Source organism: Lemur catta, chromosome Y, assembly GCF_020740605.2.
Source record: "Lemur catta isolate mLemCat1 chromosome Y, mLemCat1.pri, whole genome shotgun sequence".
NCBI lineage: Eukaryota > Metazoa > Chordata > Mammalia > Primates > Lemuridae > Lemur > Lemur catta.
In genome coordinates, this window is record NC_059156.1 from 96,137 (window position 1) to 102,033 (window position 5,897).

At 58.6% G+C, this 5,897-nt stretch overlaps 1 pseudogene; it reads right to left on the reverse strand.

The window, feature by feature from the left end:
- Nucleotides 1-220: 220 nt before the first annotated feature.
- LOC123629127 lies at nt 221-312 on the reverse strand (annotated as a pseudogene).
- Between the last annotated feature and the right edge of the window lie 5,585 nt (nt 313-5,897).

Consider the following 5,897-nt stretch of genomic DNA (forward strand, 5'->3'; position numbering starts at 1 on the left):
ACTTCTCCACTCTTTTCTTTTCGTCTCCCTCCTCCCGCCCCGTCCCCGCCCCCCCCCCCCAGCTAGCTCGCTCGCTCGCTCCTTCTTCCTTGCTTCGCTTCCAACCCCCCCCCCCCGCCCCCTGTTTTCCTCCGCACGCGCGCAGTTATCAGGCTCACGAACTCTCCCGGGGACCTGGCGTGACTTTCATCGCAAACCACCCCCCCCAATCATGGTTTCACGTCACGCGGGGGATGTGCCGACACAGCAGGAGGCACACCTCACACGTGCGTGTGAACACGCAATCACCACGTTTATGAACTGGAAAGGGATCTGTCGGGTGTGACTTTGCGATCACTTCCCCTCCCCCCACCCCCCGCTGAGAATGAGTTTCCCCGGCCTCCTGTGGCCGCCTGGTAATCGCCTGCAGACGCCGTGGCCCGGGTCCGCCACAGGTTGCCCTCGGCTTCCCTTCGCGCAGTGCCCTGGGGTCCACCAGATGTCTCTGGCCAATTGGGGCCGTAGTGTGCCCTTGACGGTGTGGTCACTAGGTGTCGCTCCGCGCTCAGTATTCTTCCTTCTCGCTGTGACTTTGGTCTCTTTTGTTCAAAACTTCTTTCTTCCTTCCTCTTTTTCCCTGTTTCCATTCTCCCTTTTTCATCTCTTTCTCTCTTTTTGTTGCTTTTTTCGCGGCACATGGGTGATGTGTGTGTGTGTGGGTGGGTGTGTGTGTGTGAGAAACGCGGCGTGAGGGAGAAGACACATCTCACACGTGCACGGGAACACCCGATCGTCACGCTTCAGAGTACCGACCGATGGATCTGGTACCGAATTTTTAATAGTTTTCTTCTCTCTCTCTCTCTCTCTCTCTCCCTCCCTCTCTCTGTCTCTCTCTCTCCCCCCCTCCCTCCCTCTCTCTCCCTCTCTCTCTCCCCCGTGTCTCTCTCCCCCCCTCCCCCTCGCCCTCTTCTTCTCCCTCTCCCTCTCCCTCTCTCTCCCCCTCTCCCTCTCCTCCTCCTTCTCTTCCCTCCCTCCCTCCCTCTCTCTCTCTCTCCCCCCCCCCTCTCCCTCTCCTCCTCCTACTCTTCCCTCCCTCCCTTTCTGTCTCTGTCACTCTCGCCCTGTCTCCTTCTCTCCCTCTGTCTCTCTCTCTCTCTTTCTTTTCTTTCTCTTTCTTCTTTTCTTTCTCACAGGGTCTCGTTCTGTTGCCCTCGCTAGAGTGGCGTGGCGTCAGTCTAGCTCACGGCAACCTCAAACTCCTCGACTTAAGCGATCCTTCTGCCTCAGCCTCCCGAATACCTGGGAATACCGGCACGTGCCACCGTGCCCCGGCTAAGGTTGTTTATATCTATTTTTAATTTTCCAGATAATTTATTTCTCTCTCTTTGTAGGGACGGGGAGGGGCGGGGCGGGGCGGCGGCGGTGTCTCGCTCTTGCTGAGGCTGGTCTCCAACTCCTGACCTTGAGCGATCCTGCCGCCACGGCCTCCAGAGTGCTAGGATTACAGGCGGGAGCCACTGCGCCCGGCCGTTTTTTCTATTTTCTATTTTTTTTTTTTTTTAATTAGTTAAGACTGACGGTGAGCACTGCTTGCCTGTGTTACTCCCTAGAGCTGACGGGTGAAGTCCCCAGCCTGTATCCCGGGGGGCCGTATGTCTCTTTATTACAAAAACATCGCTTTGACTTTACCCCCTGCGACGCCCCCCGCCCCCACCCCCACCCCCACCCCCGACCCACAACCAGGGACAACGGTGTGTACGTCCTCATCGACACATTATTTATGGCATTGGGGGAGGGGGCAGCAAAGGAAATACTGGTCCTGTAGAAGAAACATTCCCTCGCTCCACCGGTGGCTCCAGTATGAACTTTATGTCCCAGAACTTGATTCTGCTCTCCCTTTTAGTAGTAGGACGGTGACCACTGCACCGGCACCGGCACCCCCCACACCAGCAGCCCCCCCGCCCCCCTACCCCCCACACCGCCACCACCACGACCACCACCATAATTTTTCTATACCTTGTTCGATTGGGGGATTTCTTTTTTGTTGTTGTTGAGGCAGAGTCTCCCTCTGTTGCCCGGCTAGACTGAGTGCCGTGGTGGCAGCCTAGCTCACCGCAACCTCAAACTCCTGGGCTTCAGCGATCCTACTGCCTCAGTCTCCCGAGTATCTGGGACTACAGGCATGCGCCAGCATGCCCGACTAATTTTATGTGTGTGTGTGTTTGTGTGTGTGTGTGTGTGTGTGTGTGTGTGTGTGTGTGTGTGTGTGCGTGCGTCTGTGTGTGTGTCGGTGTACATGCATATACCGGAACGTGGCCCGACTGCAGTGACACCAGCTATGTTAAGTCGTTCTCTGGGTAGGGAAAGAACTTAACCGGATAGGCCCCATCGATCGCTTGTCTGTTCTGATAGTTTCGTGGCAGCCGTTTCTTGCCCCTTTCTTTTCTCTCTCTGTCTCTCTCCCCCGCCCCCACCCCCCACCCCCCAATTCTTTCTAAGAAGACATTTAGGATGTCAGATTCTGGCCACGTGTCCCCCTGGGCACAGGGGGCCAGCAAAGACAAAGGTCTTTGGTGCCAAGTGTTCATTCCACGGTGACAGATATTGCCACGCTTCTACTGTCCGGGCCTTGAGATCGTCAGTGGGTCAACTGTGAAACTCCCTGTACTCGACTTCCCTCTCGGGTAGGTCCCCGTCCCAACCCGCCGGCTCCTAGCACACACCCAGTGTCACTCTCTCCTCTCGGGATAAAGTTCCAGATGATCCGATCCGCTCCAAGGAGGAAGGGGAGCTGACCGGGCCGCCCACTGTGCGCCCCACCCCCACCCCTCCCCACCCCCGTCATAGGGTCCCTTCTTTTCAGGCTGACACTGGCACCGGTTGTCGGGTGTCACCTAGCGGCCACTCTGATCAGCCATCGTGATCGCGGAAAGCCAGGTGACGTTGGGAGTTTAAGAGCTGACTCCCCGGGGCGGGGTGGGGGCTGGAGGGCGGGGCGTGGTTCGGATCAGCGGCGGGGAGTAGAGCACGACCGGTCCCACTCCCTTCTTCCTGGGCCCGCAGCTCTGGGCCCCGCCCGAGGCAGCCCTCGCCTCTGGCGGCTCTCCGCCCACCCGCCCTGTTGTCTGCGGGAGGCGCCCCTCCTCCCGCTCCCTGCCTCCTCCCGGGACCATAGGCCTGTGCCCCTAGGTTTTTTTCTTTTTTTTTCACCCTTGTGTTCGTCTCTCTTTTATCTTGTTTTGTAGGCTTACTGAATATCATCTCGGATAAAAATTTAAATCACAGAATGCCTCATATTATATAACAAGACGTAGCGTTTTATCCTACGCCGAGAACGATGCGTTTTTCTCTTCGGGTCCATTTTCCTGTCCTGGAAGAAATACGAAGTTGCCCGTGATCCTTCCCCCATCATCTTCCAGTTTCCTCGACTCGGAAACACTGTGAACACGACGTATTCGATCGTATATCTCTGCGTGTGCACGTGGGCGCCCATACCTATTTCTTTTCGGCACCGGGCTCATATCTTTTGGCACCTAGGGGGGAAAAAAGAAGAAACCAAAAAGGGACAGAAAGATGTTCTGTCCTTTTACGCTCTCCTCCCCCAACCCCCCCAACTTTTGGGAACTCGTAGTCTGGCCTATGTCCCCACGGCAGGTTAAATCTTTTCTTAAAACTCCCAAGTGGTCCCCTGCCCCCCAGGTGGGTGGCCGGCAGAGTTCACAGGCTTTGCTTTTGGCAGAGCCTGGACCATTGAAATCATTAACCTCAATCATTGCTAAAGCTGAGAACCACACGCTCCCCCCACCCATCCCTACCCACCCCCATCCCCCGCCTCCCGCGCCCTTTAAAAGCTCTCTATTTCTGCCTAGCCCTCTGTTCGGGAAGTTTGGGGGTTTGAGATGGGAAGGTCTACCTGATTTCCTCCTTTACCGGCCAAATAGACTCCCTCTTTCCTTCCTCCTCACACAGCTTGTCCTCGCTATTTGCCTCGTGGGCAAGCGGCCGAGTTTTCGGTAACACCGAGACTTCTAAGCTGTGTCGTCGGTCTTCTTTTCTTTTTACTTTCTTTCCTCTTTTCTTTTTCTGTCTTTTTTTTTTTTTTTTTTTTTTTTGAGACAGGATTCCTTTCACTCTGTCCTCTCCCAGCCAGGCCGCCTTGGCCTGATTGTAGCTCACGGCAAGCTCCAAATCCAGGGCTTAAGTGATCCTCTCTGCCTCAGCCTTGTGAGCAGTTGGGACTATAGGCAGATGCTGCCACACCAGGCAAAATTTTTCTTTTTTTATATTTTGTTGGTAGAGACGAGGTCTCATCGTGTTACCCAGGCTGGTCTCCGGCTGCTGGGCTCAAGTCATGCTCCCGTCTCTGCCTCCCAAGTTGCTGGGGTCACAGGCATGAGCCACCGTGGCCAGCCAGGTTATTGAAAGGCGATCACTTTGCTATCCTGATACGAAACCCCAAATGTGCGAGTGTAAGGCACCAGACGGAGGGAGTCCCCGCACCACATTGTCACGGCCGTTGAGGGTGGCTCACGAAAAAGCTGGGATGGGGGTACACGGGAGTGATCAAGGGGATATATTCTAGTGGGATAGCGGAAATATAGAATGTCCTGAAAAACACCAAGTGTCAGAATGCCACAGCAGTCAGTGGCTCACAAGCTTCCGTTCCATTGTGTCATGGTAGGCGGCTTACTTTTCTCCTCCTCCCTCGGGATGAGTAAAGCCTGACATAGAAAATGTCTACGTCTCATCCAAATCCGTCAAGACGATGGAAGGGGGAACTGGGAGAGGAATAAAGAAAAAACCAGGAAGAAGCAAATCCAGGGAGAAGGGGGACGAGGAGGAGCAGGAGGAAACTGCCTCCCCTGCCCCGGTGCTACCCAACGATACGTGAAGAATGGCCTCTTCCCTCCTCTCCCCCCCCCCCCCCGCAACTGTGCCTGGAGGTGTACCCTACGGCTACGGTCCTAAAAGAATGTATGGCTACTTATAATAATGGAAGAAATGCGGTCTGATAGGTCTTTGTGCAGTGGGACACCTACCCGGCCAGGGCACTCACGGTGAATGGAGCTTGCAGGGCGGGCGGGAGGTTGCTCTGGGTGAGTCTGTGAGTTAGAGCGCCCCTCGTCCTGGGAAACGGGGTGCGGCCGGAAGGGCGGCCGCCCCCTCGCCCGTCACGCAACGCACGTTCGTGGGGAACCTGGTGCTAAACCATTCGTAGACGACCTGCTTCTGGGTCGGGGTTTCGTACGCAGCAGAGCAGCTCCCTGGCTGCGATCTACTGAAAGTCAGCCCTCGACACAAGGGTTTGTCCCGGCGGGCGGGTGCGCGCGCGCGCGCGCGTCCGGCCGGCCGGCGGCGGCCCCTCGGGGCGCGGGTCTCCCCGGGTCCGTCGGTCACCGCCTCCTCGGCCCCTCCCGTCGCTCCGGCCCTCCGCGCTGCCTCGGCCCCTCCCGCGCCAGGGCTAAGGCGGGGCGGGGGGGGGGGTGCGCGCGCGGGCACGCGGTGTGTCGGTCGGGGGCGCCGGGGAAGGTGGAGGGGGCGGCCCTCCCCTCCCCTCCCCTCCAGGCCGCGCCCGGAGTCACGCCTCGGGGTGGACCCCGACCCCCACCACGCGGCCTCCTCCCCGCGCGACCCGCCGGGGCTCGTCCTCCGGGCTGGGACCGGGGTTCCCGGGAGGAGCGCGATGGTCGGTGGGTGGGGGAGACGGGGCGACCGAGGCGCCGGCGGGGGAGGGGCCGCGCCGGTCTGGCCGCCGCGGCCCTCTCCGTCGCCGCGGGGGCGGAAGGGGTGGCCCTCCGGTCGGGGGACCGGCCGGTCCCCCCCGCCCTTCTTTCCCCCGAGAGTCGGGGTCGACCAGGAGGCCGGCGGGCCCCCGTGAGGGTAGGACGGCGGGGACCCGCTGTCTCCGCGCTCGCGCC